Below are 20163 nucleotides of genomic sequence, written 5' to 3'. Positions count from 1 at the left end.
TGCAGGAAGCCTCCTTCACTGGGCACGTTGTAGCCCCATTTTAGGTATTCCAATCAGTTATAGGCAGAAGACGGACTTACAAGCTTTCTATGGTGATGTTTCTGACTATTCCTTTCTCTCCCCCTCCAGTGTTCTTAGAGTTTCTTTACTCTTCCTTCTGTCTACTTAATTCTGGGAGGTGCTGCCACGTATGTCAATCTCTAGTTGTTATCTGTTCTTGTTGGTTCTCAGTCCACAGAACTCCCTGTATGATGTTATGGAGCACAGGGTTGGCTTTGGTGAAATCTCTTAGCTTCTGTTTATTCTGGAATGTTTTCATTACACCCGCATATTTGATTGATAGCTTTTCTGGATAAAGAATTCTTGGTTGGTAGCTTTTTTTCTTTCAGGGTTTTATATATGTCTACCCATTGTCTTCTTGCTTGCATGGTTTCTCCTGAGAGATTCGAGCTTAATCTGACTTGTTTGTCTTTGTATGTGACACTTCTGTTTTCCCTAGGTGCATTCTGAAGTGTCTCCTTATCTTTGATTTTGGAGAGCTTGATTATGATATGTCTTGGTGATTATCTTTTGGGGTCTACGCTTCCTGGGGTTCGTTGAGCTTCTTGAATGTTTATCTTTTCACTTTTCAGGATATTAGGGAGATTTTCCTCTAGCAGTTCTTCAACTATTTCCTCTGTGGACTTGTGTGATTCTTCTTGTTCTCGAATGCCGATAATTCTTAAGTTATTTCTCTTCATGTTTCATGTTGTCCAACATGGATCTTCGTCCTTCTTCTGATCTTTTTAAATCATTTTTTTGTGTTTGCTCTTCTATGTTAGTGGTATTGAGAGATTTTAATTCCAGTTCACCAGTTCTGCCTTCCATCTCAACTATTATACTCCATTGTCCTTTCAGAGTATTATCTATTTCTGATATTCGGTTATTGATCATTTGTACCTTTCTGTAGGATTTTAATTGTTTCCAATGCTGTATCTATCGTATATGATTGTTCCTGTAGCGTTTTCCTGACTTCTTCCTTTTTTTTCTCAACTGCCTTGTAAAGTGTTTTGAAACATTTTATAATCATTTTTTTTAATTCCTTCTCAGGCATTTCCAAGGCCTGCCCTCCTTCCATCATGGAGACCAGGTCTACCTCTAGGTCATTTGTTTCAGGCATTTTATCTTGTTTCTGGCCATGTGCTGATATGGTCATATGCTTTTGCTTCTTGGATATGTTTAGTGTTTATCTGTGGCCTTAATACTTAATTGAGTATGTGTTTTGGGACTTTCTATTCTCTCTGATTGCTTCCAGGAAGATGTGATAAGGATGTGGGCTTCCCTTTTCACTCTTCTTATTGCTTAACTCAGAGTAACTTTCACAGATGTGGTCTGCCTCCCTGGAAAATGGCAGTTGGTATTGGTTCTTGCCTGGGTTTTGGTGTTTTATGGAGTGTGAATGTAGCTTGGCTATATGGCTGCAGTTGCTGACTTCTCTTGTGTAATAATATATGGAGAAAAATAGTCCTTCAAAGGTAGAAGGGGGAGCATAAAACAGCAAAACAGCACCAGCAGAAAAAAATAAGAGAAATAAAAACAAACAGGAACAATAAAAACTAGACTGAATACTCTGAATACTGCTGTCTCTGATCACAGAAAAGGGAAAGGAGGGGGAAAAAAAAAATCTGTAGCCTAATACGAGTATGACTTTAATGATCTCTCTTCAGCTTTTTTATTTTAAAGCTGCCTGAGAGATTTCAAGATGTCAGTGTTTGTTGTTATGCTATACCTCAGGCTTTCATTTAATTTTCAGCCTGTTTTGTTTTTAAACACTCTTTCCTTCTCTACAACCCTGTCCTGCCTTTTCCCGTATTAAAAAACAAGCAAACCAACACAATGTTCAGGGCCTGCTCCTGGGCTGAGTTTCTGTGCACACGCTTGGCAGCAGAACCAACCAGTAGGGAGATTGGGGGGTGTCCACTCGCTCAGGCTTCTGCTCTAGTCAACAGAATGGAGGTGTGCAAACAAAGGTGAGCACAATGGAAGTGAGCATGCTAATCAGAACAAAGCAAAACTGACAAAGTGTATTGTCCACTGTTGCTCCAAGGTTGTTGCAGCATTTTTCCGTATGTTTCTGCTCCTCTGCTTGGTCTTGCTGTTTGGTCTCACCCAAAATGTCAGCTCTGGACTTCTGAGCCCAGCTGATTCAAAAGTCCAAATCCACGATTTCTTATTTCACTTTCAAGTTCCATAAAGTATAAGCATTCTGCCCTGGATCTGCTTTGCCTGGTAGTCTGTGGTATGGCTGACAGCAAACTTCACTGCACCACCACCCTCGCCGTCATCAAGGTCAAGTGGGTTTTATCTGCAAATGTGGATGTTCTTGTGCATATCCCCTTACTTCTTATCAGCTGGATACTTCACTTTCCACTCTAATCCTCTGTGGCTATGTCACTGACTCTGGGCCCAGTAGTCCCAATGTCTCACCATACTGCTGGTCAACCAGCTCTCTACCTGAGTTCCAGGTGTCTATTGGATGTGGTAGGACTTAACCTCACAGCTTCATTGCTGATTTTCCCTCACTTCCCCCATCAGTGACCAACATGGCTACCTACAATTGAAAGCCTTTATATAGGCAATAAAGCACAGGTAAACTTTTTTCTAATATTCTCTGTTTCAGCCAAGATCCATTGGACATCACCAAAGATATCCCTCATTCTACGTCCTTTTCTGAATCTGGCTTGAAACTCTGGAATTTCTCTGTCAATGTATGCTTTCAGCCATTTCTGTATTACCTTTAGTAAAACTTTTACTAGCATGGCATATCAAAGATATTGCTCAATGATTTCCACATTCTGTTGGGTTGCTTCTCTTTGGAATGGGCACAAATATAGATTTCTTACAATCAATCAGCCATATAGTTGTCTTCCAAATTTCTTGGCATAGATGTATGAGTGCCTCCTGTACCAACTCACTTTGTTGAAAGATTTCAATTTTTATTCCAATTCCAGGAGACTTGTTCTTTGCCATTGCCTTCAATGCACCTTGGACTTCCTACTTCAGTATCATTGGCTCTTGATCATATATGCTTTCTCTTGAAGTGTTGAACATCAACCATGTCCTTTTGGTACAGTGGCACTATGTATTCCTTCCATCTTCTTTTGTTGCTTCCTGCATCATTCAATAATTTCCCCAGAGAATCCTTCAATAATGAAACTTAAAGCTTGATTTTTTTTCTTAAAATCCCCCAGCTTGAGAAATGCTGAGCTTGTTCTTCCTTTTTTTGTTTCTGACTCCAGGTCTTTGCACAATTTGTTGTAATATTTGACTTTGTCTTCTTCAGTTGACCTTTGAAATTTTCTGTTCAGCTCTTGTACCTCCTCGTTTCTTCCATTTGCTTTAACATCTCTATGTTGAGAGCAAGTTTCAGTGTCTCTTCTGACATCCATTTTGACTTTTTCCTTCTTTCTTGTCTTCTTTATGACTTTTTGCTTTCTTTCTGTCTGACGTTCTTTATGTCATCCCACAACTCTTCTGGTCTTCAGTCTTTAGTGTTTAATATCTCAAATCTGTTCTTCAGATGATCTCCAAATTCAGGTGGGATTTATGCAAGGTCATATTTTGGCTCTCATGGACTTGTTTTCATTTTCTTTAGCTTCAATTTGAATTTGCATATGAGCAGTTGATGGCCTGTTCCACAGTCTTCCCCTGGCCTTGTTTTGGCTGATGATATGAAACTTTTCCATTATCTCTTGCCACCGATGTAGTCAATTTGATTTCTTTGTATTTCATCTGGCGAGGTTCAGGTATATAGTCATCTCTTATGCTGTCTAAAGAAAGTATTTGAAATGAACAAATCATTGATTGTGCAGAACTCTGTCATGTGATCTCCAGCATCATTTCTATCACCGAGTCCATATTTTCCAACAACTGGTCCTTCCTCTTTGTTCCCAACCATTGCATTCCAATCACCAATAATGATCAATACATTGATTGCATGTTTGATCAATTTCAGATTGAAGAAGTTGGTAGAATTCTTGTATTTCATCCTCACTGGCTTTAGTGGTTGGTGCATAAATTTAAATAATAGTGGTATTAACTGGGCTTCTCTGTTGGTGCATGGATATTATCCTGTCACAGTGTTGTACCTCATGACTGATCTGGATATGTTCTTTTTGACAATGAATGCAACACTATTCCTCTTCAATTTGTCATTCCCGGCATAGTAAACCATGTGCTTTAAAATACCGGTGGCATAGTTTCCTGAATCACATCAAGTCACAAGCCACCACAGATGAGTGGTGATGTATATGTAATAGTATGGTGATATTTCTTAAAAATTAATCATTCTATATAAGTTCTTTGCTTAATACACAAGTGATTTTCAATGGGAATATATGAAACAACATGAAAAGATGGTTATTAAGATTGGATTCTTCCTTAGTGTCAGGGAATATCAATGTTAGTAGACATAACATAAGGCAACTATTTTGTTGAGTAATGACTAGGGTTTAAAAAGCTTTTGAGAGATCATCTAAAGTATAACTGTTAATCTTTACCAAACAGAATCAAAGAAGAATGAATAAAAATTTAAAAAAACATAGACACCAAAAGTCCAAAAGACTAATAGACCACAGGGAACTCAGTATCCATGAACCTTAGGCCAGAAAAAAGTAAAATTATTCCTGGCTAACAATTCTGACAGCTCAAAAAGGAATCAAAACAGAAGATTTTGGAAAGAGTTGGACTTAAGTGTTGAACAAAACTCAATATATATATATATATATATATATTTGTATAAAAAGATCAGGTTGACTGATCATCAAGAGACTTGTGGAACTCCCAACATGGTGGCGTTTAGTGACCTTTCCAGCCTATATCTAAATTAATCTTTAACTTTTTTTTTTTTTTTAAGTTTCTATTGTGTACTGAGTGAGTGAAGGGTTACAGTGTGTAGATCATTAGCTTTACATTCAGCAACTCATTGTAATGATTACAATGCCCTCTATGCACCCTCGGCCAACACTATTTACCTCTATTACCTTGGTTTTTTGTTTTGTTTTTTAGTATACACATACCATATTGAAAATATGTATTCCTTTAAGTGTCCAAAGAGCACATTTTGCACGCTGGGCTCCTACCCACAGGCACACTGCCTTTCTCAGTCCACGTGCCTCTAGTCCTCTACTGCTCTCTGTCTCTCTATGCCATTAGCTCCACCACTGTCTCTTTTGTCACCATTTTTCTGGTCAGGATCCCTCACCCCGCTCAGCCTCTTCGCCATTGATGGTCCTAGCCTCCTCTGTCCATGAAATGACAGATTAACTGATCTCCTCTTTTAGTTACACCTCTTCTACATTTATAGTTGTGACAATCACCATTAGACCTGATAAAAGTTAAACACAATTGAATCATATAATCCTATCCCCCTCATCACCAGACCTATCTTGGCCATAGGAAACTATTCAGTAGTGTTTCTAATTATTCCCTTGTTCTGACACTAAGCACCCTAATGAAAGCTTGTAATCCAGTCACTTTGTGCCTTTATAGCCCCTGACTTTTGATAAGTGAAGTCTAATCTTGCCCATCTCTATCAAACTAGTGTATTGAGGAGGCATGCTTGATCCTTGTTATGAAGACCCCTTTCCTATTCAGTTGGATTGGGGCAGCTTCATCCATAAACAAAGGTCCAGTTGATCTGGTTGTAGCAATTTAAGCTTACTCCCTTTATCATTCTTATTTATGTTCACCTGGTCAAATTCTGGCTGGCAAGCCATACAAGCTAGGTCAAATGGGTACTATCTGTAAGTTTCAGAGTTCTCACATGTCTCCCCCCTCTTCAGACCAGCTGACTGCTTTATTATTAACTTTAGCTGCCAGTGGCTAGGTCAGTGTCCTTGGGCTCAGGAGTTCACATGTTTCCCTGAACTTCAAACCAGCCAGCCCATCCTCTTCTCTCTCTCTCATCTCGTGGTCATCATATATAGAATAGGGCTAATTTCAGTCCATGTCTTCTTTGCTGCATTTCTCCCCATCCAACTCACAAGTTGGCCAGGACAGTGACCAGAGAGCATACAAGATTGTTCATGTGTTCCCTTTGAGTTTCAGTCTTGGAAAGGGGTTTACCCTGAAGGGCTGACTTTTCTTGCCTTAATGACTCCAAGGCAAACAGCTTGTTATATATTGTCACAGTTAAAGAGTTTGCCTCCCTACACCACCATTGGTCTTTATTTCAAGAAGTATCTTCTGTTCTAGCCTGTCCGGGTTGGTCTGAATGTCTTTTCAATTGGGAATGTCCCTCCTCTGAAGGTTCTGGCTGGGGTTCATGATTCCACCTAAGGACCTATACTCCAAAGAGGCTTAAAAAGAAGTCTGTTTCCCTGGGCACACTCTAGTCCCCTTTTAAATAACCCAATCATTCATAGGCTGAAGATCAGCTTACAAACTTTCTATATTCATTTTTCACAGTATTCCTCTCTATCCTACTAAAAAGAATATATTACACTAGTTGTGAGGGGAGCCTAATATCCACAACAGTCAAGTACCTTATCATCATTTCCCATCCTTTACCCATTCAGACTATGTCTCAATCCCTGTATCATGTTGTTGTTAGGTGCCATTAAGTGGGTACTGACAAACAGTGATCCTATGCACAACAGAATGAAACATTGCCTGGTCCTGAGCCAACCTCAGAATCGCTGCTACACTCGAGCCCATTGATGCCACTTTGCCAATCCAGCTCTCTGGGGGTCTTCTTCTTTTTCTCTGACCTTACCAAATATGATATCCTTCCCCAGTGACTGGTCCCTCCTGACGGTATGTCTGAAGTATGAGAGATGAGGTCTGGTCATTCAGGCTTCCAAGGAGCATTCTGGCTATACTTCATCCAACACAGATCTGTTTGTTCTTTTTGCAGTCCATAGTACTTTCAATATTCTCCTCCAACATTGCAATTCGAATGCATTCATTCTTGTAAGGTCTTCCTTATTCACTGTCCAACTTTTGCTTGCATATGAGGTTATTAAAAATATCATGGCTTGAATTGGGCACAATTAGTCCTCAAATTGACATCTTTGGTCTTCAACAGTTTAAAAAGTTCTTGTGCACCACATTTGCCTAATGCAGTATGTCATTTGATTTCCTAACTGCTGCTTCCATGTGTGTTGATAGTTGATGTAAGAAAAATAAAATATTTGACAACTAATCTTTTCTCCATTGATAAGACTGTTGTTTATTGGTCCAGTGGTGAGGATTTTTAATCCATGTTGATCTAGTTTTTGTATATGTTTTGAGATATGGGTCTTGTTTCATTCAATTGCAAATCAATTTCAAGTTTTTCCAGCACCATTTGTTGAAGAGACTATCGCTTCCCCATTTATTGTGTTTTGGCTCTTTGTCAAAGATCAGTTAATTATATGTGCTTGGATTTACTTCTGGGTTTTCAATACAGTTCTTTTGATCTATGTCTCTTTCATTGTACCAATACAAGGCTGTTTTGACCACTATTATCATGTAATAAATTTCAAAATCTGGAAATGAGAGGCTTCTAACTTTATTCTTTTTCTTAAGTAATGCTTAGCTTATCCTAGGTCTCCTTCCCTTCCATATGAAGTTCATAATAGTTTTTTTTCTGTCTCTTCAAATAATCAGATCTGCATTGGGATTGCTTTATATCTATAGATTGCTTTGGGTAGTATTGACATTTTTACAATGATAAATCTTTCTATCCATGAGTGTTATATTTTCTAACATTTTTATAAATTTATTTTGGTTTTTTGTAACAGTGTTTTGTAGTTTTATTTGTGTAGGTCTTTTGTTTTTCTGGTTAGATTTATTCCTAAATATTTCATCCTCTGGTTGGCTACTGTAAATGGTATTGTGTTCCTAATTTCCTCCTCAGAACTATTTTTATTAGTATAGAGGAATCGGACTGATTTTTGTATATTGATCTTGTACCTTGCCAATTTGCTCAATCTTCCAATGAGTTCCAGTAGTTTTTTTTTTTTCTGTGTCTTTGGGATTTTCTATGTATAGAATCATATCATCTGCAAATAGAGAGAATTTTACTTCAGCTTTGCCAGTTTGGATAACTTTAGTCTACCTTTCTTGCCTCATAGCTCTTGGTAAGACTTGCAACACAATATAGAATAGGAGTGGTGATAAAATGCATCCTTGTATAGTTACTATTCACAAAGGGATTGATTTAAGTTTCTCCCTGTTGAGAATGATGTTAGCTGTTGGTTTTGTATATATGTTTTTAATTATGTTGTGAAATTTCCCTTTAATACCTACTTTATTGAGTGATTTTATCAAAAATGGATGTTGGATTTTGTCAAGGACCTTTTCTGCATCTGTTGATAGTCATGTAATTTTTGTCATTTTATATAAAATCATGCAGTGAATTACATTGATTGCTTTTCTTATATTGAACCATCCTTGCAACTCTGGTATAAATCCCACTTGATCATATTGTACTTTTTTTTTTTTTAAGACTATTTCCAGGACAGGGACCCAGGGGCAGTGGCTGGGCTCAGTGTTGTCACATTCAGAGGGAAAATGACAAGGCAGCAGTGAAACCCACACATTCTCACCCAGTCTTGGGCTCACATAAACCTTCTCCTCCAAGGAAGACGCAGGGCCCTGGACACAGCTGGGGAGGGAGGGAAAGGACTCCTGCAGGGGATCTCTGTAGATAGCGTGGCCTGGGGACCCAAGGCATAAGCCAGTCTGTTCTCCAGTTCAACTCGGGTCTAAACTGACAAGCCGTCTCGCAAGTGTATTACACCCAGCCCATAGCACCCACCCTGACGCTTCCAGGTGATTTTATTTATAAACAAGACAAAAACCCAAGCAGCATTAACTTAGGGGAACAAAAAGATTTTAAAAAAACAAAAATCATCGGGGATGTGACCAGGAGTTGGTGAGCATTCAGAAGACAGGGAGGAGGAAGAGCCAGGATTCCACCGTGAGCTGAAACTGGAGCAGCGTCTTTGCGGCTGGGGAGGCCCTTCCGGCCTGCTCCCTGCTGAGGGCCAGACAAACAGCAGAGGGGACGCTGTAGTAACGTCATGTCAAGGCCTGGAGCTCTGTCTGGCCACCGTCATGAGGAGTACCGTGGATTTGCCCCGATCTACCTCCCGCCATCAACATCACCCAAGTGAAGAAGCTTTTAACCCTCTTGTCCAAAGTTCTCTGAGAACTTCTTCACTTTCAGAAGGTCATCTGCGTTCACAGTGGGCCGGGTGGTGGCCAAAGACCGGAACATGTCCAACATGCAAACCACAGGCTCTAAGAGTTTGTCACGGGGGACATCCATCCAAGTCATCTCCATAGCCCCCGGGTCCCCTGGTGAGCAAGGGGTCAGGAGGTCATCGATCGTAATGCTAGGATTGGTGCGGGAAGGGCCACAAACCTTTTTGAAGTGAGTTGCCGACTGTACTTTCCACACGGGCTGCGTGAGAGAGTCCTGCACAATGATGCTGATGTCTGCACGTGAGTAGCCTTCTGTCTTCCGGGCCAGCTTGTGGATGTTGGCATCAGGATGGCTATGGGGAATGCCAGAACATCTGGGCCCGGGCAGCTTCCTCCGGCAATGGGATGTAAATCCGCTTTTCAAACCTCCTTCTAGTGGCCGAATCCAGTACCCACGGGATGTTTGTGGCACCGAGAACCAGAGTCCCATGGTTGTTATTCCCCACCCCCTGCATCTGGACCAAGAACTCGGTTTTGATCCTTCAAGCAGCTTCACTCTCATTTTCATTTCGGGATCCACAGAGGGAATCCACCTCATCAATGAAGATGATGGAGGGCTTGTGCTGCCTGGCCAGCTCAAACAGGTTCTTTACCAACTTCTCATTCTCTCCCAACCACTTTGACATGAGATCTGAAGAGGACACAGAGAAGAAGGTGGAGTTGTTGGCCTCTGTTGCCACAGCTTTGGCCAAGTAGGATCTCCCTGTGCCAGGGGGTCCAAAGAGCAGTATCTCTCGCCAAGGGGTGTGCTTGCCTGTGAACAAGTATGGGAACTTAATTGGCAAAATGACAGCTTCTTTGAGGGACTTATTGGCCCCCTCTAGCCCCGCCACATCATTCCACCGAATGTTGGGCTTCTCCATCACAACAGCACGCATCAGTTGCGCTTGCAATTTCTTTTTCTCTGGATTATCTCCTTCACTGTCACTGTCACCTTTGCCCTCACTCTGGTTCTCTTTGACTGGCTTCTTGCCATGTTTCTCTTTGTTTCGCAGATAATCCTTCAGCTTCTCTGCCCGGTCTAGGTACTGCATGCACTTGGTGCGAATGCTCTCCTTGGCCTTGGGGCTGTGTGCCTCATACTTGATGGCGTGTAGGAAATACTCCACGGCATGCTGGTAGAGCCGAAGTGCCTCCTCGTAGTTCTTGGCTTTATCCTCTTCTGTAGCTGTCGTCACCAAATCAATGGCTTTGTTTTCTGGCCCTGCAGGACTGGCAGCACCAGAGGAATGGGTCAGTCATTCATCCAGATGGTGCCACTCCAGCAGCACCATGCACGACCTGGAGGGTTGACATGTCATTTCATCTCCTGGGTCCGTCCCACACCCTGTGGTGCTTCTTGTGGCCTCGGTCCGGGCTGCGGGGAGCCGAGGTACTGCATCCGGCGCTGGGAGCCCGGAGGGTCCGGGTCTGGGCGCGGGCAGGGCGGCCGCTTGCAGCCGGAGCCAAGTCGGAGGGTCTGGATTCTATTGGCTAGGATTTTGTTGAGAATTTTTGCATCTATGTTCATGGGAATATTGGTCTATAATTTTCTTTTTTAGTGATGTCCTTCCCTGGTTTTGCTATGAGTATTCTGCTTGATTTGTAAAATATATTAGGAAGTTCTCCATTCTTGTCTATATTCTGGAATAGTTTGAGCAGAACAGGTGTTAGCTCTTCTCTGAAAGTTTTGTAACATTCACCAGTGAAGCCATCTGGGCCTGGACATTTTTTGGGGATGGAAATTTTTTTGATGATGTGATCAATTCCTTCCTTTGTAATAAGTCTGTTAAAGTTTTCTACTTCACTTTGCATAAGTTTTTGTAGGTTGTGTTTTTCTAAACCTGTGTCCATTTTATCTAGATTTTCAAATTTGTTGGAATACAACCCTTCATGTTGTTGTTGTTGTTGTTATGTGCTGTGAAGTCGGTTCCATCATAGTACTCTGTTATTGCCCTTTTTATTCCCATTGGTCCTATTGTGATGTCACCCATGTGGTTTCTTGTGTGTGTTACTTGTGTCTTCTTCCTTTTTGCTTTTATTAGGTTTGTCAATTTTAATATTTTTTTTCCATAGAACCAGCTTCTTGTCTAGTTGATTTTTCTATAGTTTGTCTGCTTTATACCACATTATTTCCACACTAATATTTATTATTTCTTTTCTTCTGGTGTCTGTAGCTTTTTACTTTTCAAGTCTCTTGCTAATTTTTGGAGATGTTGTGTTAACATGTTGATGTTGGTTCTTACTTCTTTTTGAATGTGTGCATTTATGGCAATAAATTGTCCTCTTAACACTGCTTTAGCTGTGTTCCATTTGTTTTGGTATGCTGTGTTTTCAATCTTATTTGCTTTCTTGGATATTTTAAATTTTGCTTTATATGTGTTCTACTACTCAGTAGCTTTTAGGCAAGGTGTTTTTCAGCTTTCTTTTATCTGGATTTATTTCTTTGATCTTCCTGTTGTTGATTTCTAATTTTCATAGCATTGTGATCTGAGAAGATTCTTGGTAATATTTGGATGTTTTTAATTTTATGGAGAATTGGTCTGTGGCCTAACATATGGTGTACTCTGGAGATTGTTGCATGTGCACTAGAAAAGAATGTACATTTTGCTGTTGTTGGGTTGAATGCTCTGTACTAATCTATGAGGTGAACTTGGTTGATTGTTTTGGTCATTTCATCTTTGTCTCCTGAGCTCTTTCTGGTTGTTGGTTTTTTGGTTTTCCTTTTTTGAAAGTGGTGTATTAAAATCATCACTATTATTGAAGAGTTGTCTGCTTATTTCTTCAATTCTATTAGGGTTTGATTTATGTATTTTGGGGCTCTTTCATTGGGAGCATAGATATTTATTATGGTTATATCCTCTTTTCAACTGACCCTATATCCATGATACAATGGACTTTTTTGTCTCCTCAGATTGTATTGAGGAGCTGGTATTGTCTCTTGCCCTCTTTGTGGAGTTTTACAAAGTGCAATTGTAGTTTGACTGTGTGGCTAAAGTTGCTATCAATAAAGCACAGGTGAACGACTTCATACTATTCTGTTTTCAGCCAACAGCCATCTGATATCTACCAGATATTCATCAGATATCTCTAATCTCATATCCTCTTGTGAATCTGACTTGAATTTCAGGCAATTTTTCTGTTGGTATTTTGTTGCAACCATTTAAAAATCATTTTCAGCAATATTTTGCCTGCATGTGATATTAATAATACTGTTCAATGATTTCCTGCATTCCATTGGGCCACCTCTCTTTGAAAAGGGCACAATTATGGATCTCTTCCAATCAGTGTAACTTGCATATAGTATGGGTTCTTGTTCATATGTTACCTCTTGAAATGGCTGAACATAGACCAGTTCCTTTAGGTACAGTATTGCTAATAAGCCAGGAAGGGACAAGCCAGAAATGTACATAGATGCTGAAAGACTAAAAATGACCAGGACACATTCCAAGAGATAATAGTTTATTACAGAAAAGTAAAGAAAAGGAGCTCTGGTAGCATAGTGGTTATGAATCGTGCTGCTAATGTCAAGGTCAGCAGTTCGAAACTAACATCTGTTCCATGGGAGAAAGATGAGGCTTTCTGCTCCCGTAAAGATTTGCAGACTTGGAAACCCTGTACAGAGTTACCATGCATTGGAACCGACTCCTCCACAGTACTTAACAAGAAAAACAACAAAGAAAATGATGGTTTACCAACATGGGAATTTAGCTACAAAGGGCAAAACACAGTTATGTCCAGTGACAGCCAACTGTACAGTAAAGTTTTTCCACATGAGGGGCATGACTAGGATCCTGTATATCATGGGGTATTATAGTTTCACACATGTAAGTCAAGGGTGGTATGCAGAACTAGGAGAGGTAGTAAAATCACAAAGTTCATATCTGCTTGCCCCCTTCCTATAGAAAAAAAGTTTTGATTGGCATTGAAAAGGGAGGGGGTATCCAGGGCTATTGGATCCTTTATAGCATATGCATAACAAAAACCTCAGAACAACAAATTTCACTATGCATAGTGGGAGAAGGGGGCTATGTGATTCTTCCTAGACAACTGAAGCAGGGGAAGGGATAGGAGATATGGTTTGAGGAGGCGCTGTCATGGCCATTCAGGAACATTCAATTTGTGTCCCTACATATAGTGACTCAACGTATTCCTTCCATCTTTTTTTTTTTTTTTTAAGTTTTTATTGTGAGGTTTACAGGGAGATTATCAGCTTTACACTCATCCTATCATATTTTGTTTCATTGCAATGATTGCAATTCCCTCCATGCATCATCACATAACCAAAGGGTACACCACACAGGCTCGCTTCCTGGCCACCAGTACACAGCCCTTCTCCCTCCTTGAGTCCAGTGTCCCCAGCCACTCCGTCTGTCCATATCATCGTCTCTGTCTCCATCCCTGCCTCCCGGGTAGGATGCCTGCTCTCAGTTCTTCTCACTTGATGGTCCCAGTGACCTCCGCTCTTGGCTACAAAATCTACCACTCTCCTCCTTTTGTCAAGAAACATCTACCTCTATATTTACTACCCTCACTGTCAGTTCTGATGGCAATTATTCACTATTGTACCATGAGAGTCTTAATCACATTTCCTTTCGCCAGCCCAGTCCCAACAGATTGGAAATCATTCAGTGGTGATTCTACCTTCCCCCGCCCCATCTGGAACTAGGCTTCCTCTTGAAAGCTTGTAAACCAGTTACTTCTTGCCTTTGTAGCCCCCCATTTTGGGTAGACAATGTCTAAGTTGCCTATCCCTGTTAACCCTGCATACCGAGGGGATGGATGGGAGTGATCCTCACTGTAAAGATTTGTTCCCTTGTTTGAGCTGCTACATCAATAAGTATAGGTAAAGTTCATCAAATTGTAGCAGGTTACTCTTTTCCCCCCTTTTTCTTTCTTCTTCTAGTTGAGTTCTGATCATCCAGCAATCAATACCAGGTCAAGTGGGTACTATCTGCAACTACAGGTGTTCTTGTGCATCTCCCCTCACTTCAAATCAGCTGGACGCTTCATTCTCCACTCTAGTCCTTTGTGGTCATGTCACTGCCTCTGGGCACAGAAGTCCCTGGGTCTTACCATGTTGCTGGCCATTCAGGTCTCCACCTGGGTTCTCAGACATCTATTGAATGTGGTCGGACTTAGCTCACAATTTCAATGCTGGTTTTCCCCCTTTCTCCCGTATTGGTGACCAATGTGGTCACCAGCCAGACCACATGCCTGCTCCTGTAATCCCTTTGAGTCTCAGTCTTGGAAGGGAGTTTGCTCTGAGGGGTCCCGACCACTTGCCTTGATGGTTCCCAGGTGAACAGCTTACTTGTTCTTGTAATAATCAATTAGACTGCTGCTACTGTTTCAGATTTTTCTAGCCGGTCCTTCTTTCACGAAGTATCCTCTACTAGCCACTCCAGGTTGGTCTACTCATCCTTTCCAGTGGAAATTTCCTACCTCAGTTGGATCTTGATGGGGTTCTGGATTCCACCTATGGTCTTGTGCAATGTAAAGGTTACACAGGAAGCCTCTTTCACTTGGCAACTTCTAGTCCCCTTTAAGGCATTCCAATCAGTTATAGGCTGAAGATGAACTTACAAGCTTTCTTTAGTGATAATTATGGCTATTTCTTTCTCCCCCGCCTCAAGTGTCTATTTTACAATGATATGCAAGGGAAACCAAGATTCAAAAGACAGCCAAGCATCTTAACATTATTCCCTTCTTTTACCCATTCAAACCATGCCTCAATCCCTGTATACCGGAGCCTTGTTCCAAGTTCGTGTATATGTCCTCATTTACCTGTGTCCCACTTAGCCCATGTCAACTTGCCAAACTGTTCTCCCATCAGCCTTATTCTTCCATTCCCCTCCCCCTTCTTGTGTATTGTCCCCACCACTCCCCCCCCCACCACCAAAGCTATCCTGTGTCTATAACCTAACCCTGTGTTCTATCTTCCCCTCCCTCCCTCCTCTCTTCTCATGCCATACATCCTGGTGATCAGCAAATATATATATATTCCCCTCCCCACTTTTAGTGTGGGTTCTTTTTCTTACTTCTTTATAATAATGTGCAGTGTTTCTCCTTTTGTGATTGACTGATTTAACTCAGCATAATGTCCTCAAGGTTCATCCATGTTATACAGTGCTGCTGTACATAGTGCTGCTATGAACATTGGTGTGCATATCATGTTATGGCTCATATTTCTTGTGGGTAAATATCAAATAGAGGAATTGCTGGGTCAAAAGGTATTTCTATTTCCAACCTTCTGAGGAGGGGCCATATTGCTTTCTGGAGTGGTTGGACCATTTTGCAATCCCACCAAATATGTTGTAGAGTCCCAGTCTCTCCGCATCATTGCCAGCATTTATTGTCCTTACTTTTTGTATCTTTGCTGTTATTATTGGTGTGAGATGATACCTCATTGTTGTTTTGATTTTTTTTTTTAAGTTTTATTGTGAATTATGTGATAATTTACATAGGAACATGGGAGAACATTAGTTTTACATTCATCCTATCCTATATCGTTTCATTGCCATGGTTACAATCATTTCCACACATCACCAATCAATGAAAGGGTACATTCTACCAGCATGCTCTCTCTTCCCTTCCAGCCACGCCCCCTCCGGTCATCAGCACACAGGCCTTCTCCCTCCCTGGGTCCCGAGTCCCCAGCTGCTCCATCTCTTCCCGTCATCATCTCTGCCGCCATCTCGGGGATCTCTGGGTAGGGTCCTCCTCTCCGCTTCATGGTTCCAGGGACCTCCGCTCCTAGCCTGCAAAGTTAGTCACTCCCCTCCTTGCCACAAAATGTCTACTTTTACACTTACAACCTTCACAATCAGTCCTGGTAACAATTATTCACCCTTGTATCACAAGCGACCTATCCACATTTCCTTTCATCAGTCCAACCTAGGCAGATTGGATACTACTCAGTGGAGATTCTACCTTCCTCCACATCCTCTGGATCTAGGTTGTCTAGGTTCCCTCTAGAAAGCTTGTAAACCAGTCACTTCTTTCCTTTGTAGCCATCCCCACCACCACCACCACCACCATTTTGGGTAACCAGTGTCAAAGTTGCCCATCCCTGTCCATTTTGTGTATGGAGGGGGTGGGAATGATCCTTGCTGTAAAGATTTGTTTCCTCTTTTGAGGTACTGCATCCATAGGTGTAGGTCAAGTTCATCAAATTGTATCAGATTACTCTTTTTTTTCCTATTCTTTCTTCTTCTAGTTGAGCTCTGATAATCCAGTCATTGAGGCCAAGTCAAGTGGGTATTATCTGCAAGTGTGGGTGCTCTTGTGAATATGCCCTCTTCTTATCAGCTGGACAGTTCACTATCCATTCCAGTCCTCCGTGGCTATGTCACTGACTCTGGGTCCAAGAGTCTCCAGATCTTGTCACACTGCTGGCATACCAGGTCTACAGCTGGGTTTAAAGGAGTCTATTGAACGTTGTAGGGCTTAGCTTGCAGCCTTATAGCTGTTTTTCCATAACTTCCCCATGTCAGTGGCGAACGTGGTCACCAATCAGAATGTGTATTCCCATTGGGTCTTAGTCTTGGAAGGGGGTTTACTCTGAGGGGACCCAACCCCTTGCCTTGATGTCTCCTGGGCGGGCACCTTGCTTGTTCTTGTAGTAATCAGTCAGTTTGTCTCTATTGTTTTGTATTACTCCTGTCAGTCTTTCTTTTAAGAGGCATCTTCAGTTCTTCTAGTGGCTCCAGGCTAATCTCCCCATCCTCTCTGGGAAATTTCCCATCTCTGGGCACGTTGTATCCCCATTTTAGCTATTCCAATCAGTTATAGACAGAAGACAGACTTACAAGCTGTCTATGGTGATATTTCTGGCTTTTCCTTCCTCTCCCCTTCCAGTGTCTAATTTATAATGCAAGGAAAACCAAGATTCAGAAGACAGCCAGAAGACAGCCAAGCATCCTAACATTATTCCCCCTTTTCCCCAATCTAACCATGTTTCGATATCTGTATCGCAGAGCCCTTTTGTTCCAAGGTTGTGCATACATCATTATTTGTCTCTGTCTCACTTAGCCCATGCAATCCTGCCTACTTGTTCTCCCATCTGCTTTGTTCTTTCATTCCCCTCTTCCTTTTTATATATTCCCCCCCCTCCCCAGCACCCAAACTATCCTGTGTCTGTCCCTCCCCTCACTCCACCCCCCACATCCCAGCAACCAGCAAAGAATCCCCCCACCCTCCTTTAGTTTGGGTTCTTTTTCTTAGTCTTTTATAATAGTAGTCTACTATAAAAGTAGTATTTCTCCTTTTGTGACTGACTAATTTCACTCAACAGAATGCGCTCAAGGTTCATCCATGTTAAATGGTGGTTTGCAGCTTCCTTGTTATTATTCAAGATAGCATAATATTCCATTGTGTGTATGTACCACAGTTTGTATATCCATTCTTCAGTTGATGGGCACTTTGGCTGTTTCCATCAATTTGCTATTGTAAATAGTACTGCTATGAACATTGGTGTACATATATCTTCTCGTGTTATGATTTGTATTTCTTGTGGGTAAATACCGAGTAGAGGAATTGCTGGATCATACAGTATTTCTATTTTCAACCATCTGAGGAAGTGCCATATTGCTTTCCAGAGAGGTTGGACCATTTTGCAGTCCCACCAGCAATGCAGGAGTGTCCCAGTCTCTCCACATCCCCGCCAGCATTTATTGTCCTCAACTTTCTTTGCTGTTGTTGTTGGTGTGAGATGATATCTCATTGCTGTTTTGATTTGCATCTCTCTAATGGCTAGTAATCGTGAACATTTCTTCATATGTTTTTTGGCTGCCTGGATCTCCTCCTTAGTGAAGTGTCTGTTCATGTCTTACGCCCATTTCTTAATTGGGTTATTTGCCTTATTTTTGTAGATGTGTTGTATTTTCCTATATATTTTAGAAATGAGTCCCTTATCTGATAGGTCATTGCAAAAGATTTTTTTCCCATTTTGTGGGTTCCCTTTTTACTTTTTTGGAGAAGTCTTTTGATGCACATACGTTTTTAATTTTTAATATGTCCCACTCATCTATTTTGTGTATTATTATTTTTTTGTATACTTTTCAAAATGTGTGGTAGTCTGCATCTCCCCAGATTTAGCGCCTTCACATTTGTCCCTATTTTTTCATTGATGATCTTCATAATTTTGGGATTCACATTTAGATCTTTAATCCATGTTCAATTCATTTTTGTATAGGGCATGAGGCAAAATTCTTGTTTCACTCTTTTACATATTGCTTTCCAGTTCAGCCAGCACCATTTGTTTAAAAGACTGTCTCTTCCCCATGCAATATGCCTAGGCATTTTGTCAAAAATTATTTGGCTGTATGTGGTTGGGTTACTTTCTGGATTCTCAATTCTGTTCCATTGATCAATGTATCTTTCATTGTACCAGTACCAGGCTGTTTTGACCGCTGTAGCCATGTAGTAAAGTTTGAAATCGGGGTGTGAGAGACCTCCAACTTTGTTCTTCCTTTTAAGTAGTGCTTTGCTTATCCTGAGTCTCTTTCCTTTCTATATAAATTTAGTAATTGTCCTTTCCATCTCTTTGAAGAATATTGTTGGAATCTTGATTGGGATTGCATTGTATGTGTAAATTGCTTTGGACAGTATTGACATTTTCACGATGTTAAGTCTTCCTATCCAGGAACATGGCATGTTCTTTCTCATCTCTAGGTCTCTTGTAGTACTGTTTTGTAATTTTCTTTGTAGAAATACTTTGTTTCTCTGGTTATGTTTATTCCCACATATGTCAACCTTTGTGTGGCTATTGTAAATCGTATTATTTTCCTAATGTCCTTTTCATCGCTATCACTGTTACTATAGAGAAATCCAATTGATTTTTGTATGTTAATCTTATACCCTGCCAGTTTGCTGAATCTTTCAATAAGGTCTAGTAGTTTTTTTACTGAGTCTTTGGGGTTTTCTATGTATAGGATCATATTGTCTGCAAATAAGGAGAGTTTTACTTCCTCTTTGTCAATTTGATGCCTTTAATTTCTTTATCATGCCATATAGCTCTGGCTAAAACTTCCAGCACAATATTGAATAGAAGTGGTGATAAAGGGCATCTGTGTCTGGTTCCTGTTCGCAGGGGTTGGCTTTCAGTTTCTCTCCACTGAGCGTGATTTCTCTCCATTGAGCGTGATGTAGGCTCTTGGTTTTGTATATATGCTCTTGATTATGTTGAGGAATTACCATTCAATTCCTACTTCATTGAGTATTTTTATCAAGAATGGATGTTGGATTTTGTCAAATGCTTTTCTGGCATCAATCAATATGATCATGTGGTTCTTTTCCTTTTTCTTATTTATATGATGGCTTACACTGATTGTTTTCCTGATGTTGAACCATCCTGGTATCCTTTTTGTGAAACCCACGTGGTCATGATGTATTATTTTTTTGATGTGCTGTTGGATTCTGTTGGCTAGGATTTAGTTGAGAATGTTTGTGTTTATGTTCATGAGCACCTGGTGGATTTGAGCTGCTGGCTGCGGGGTTTGCAGCCAGATTTTTAACCACTACACTACCAGGCCTTCCACCTTCAAGATGGCAGATCAGGTAGACATGTAGTGAGGAGCTTGGTCAACAACAACACGGAATACTGGAACAAGAAGACTCATGAGCTGGTGTCGGAATTTTGTAACAAATATAAAGGTATGTTTGGAGATTTGGAGGGTTTATAGCTGGGGAATTTGCAGGAGAATCTAGAAATCCATTATTTTCTGGAACATGACACTCAGCTGTTCCAGAAGCTGCCATCTTGGGAGAACTTATCTTGATTACCAGGAATGATAGGATTAGGAGAGAACATCTTGATTGTATCTTGATTATATCAGGATTGTATCAAGATTGACATAAAAATTTAAAGAGACAGTATAGACATAAAACCAAATAGCCACCACTGGTCTGTCTGTCATGCTGTGGTGGTTTGAGTTGCTGTGATTCTGATGG

The 20163-nt window shown here is 40.8% G+C and overlaps 1 pseudogene; it reads right to left on the bottom strand.

The window, feature by feature from the left end:
* Positions 1-9148: 9148 nt before the first annotated feature.
* On the bottom strand, positions 9149-11064 carry LOC102830359 (annotated as a pseudogene).
* Between the last annotated feature and the right edge of the window lie 9099 nt (positions 11065-20163).

The sequence above is a fragment of the Chrysochloris asiatica genome, unplaced genomic scaffold (assembly GCF_000296735.1).
Source record: "Chrysochloris asiatica unplaced genomic scaffold, ChrAsi1.0 scaffold00070, whole genome shotgun sequence".
Classification (NCBI taxonomy): Eukaryota; Metazoa; Chordata; class Mammalia; order Afrosoricida; family Chrysochloridae; genus Chrysochloris; species Chrysochloris asiatica.
Note: the sequence above shows the minus strand (reverse complement) of the source record. Positions and strands in the feature narration are given on the sequence as shown.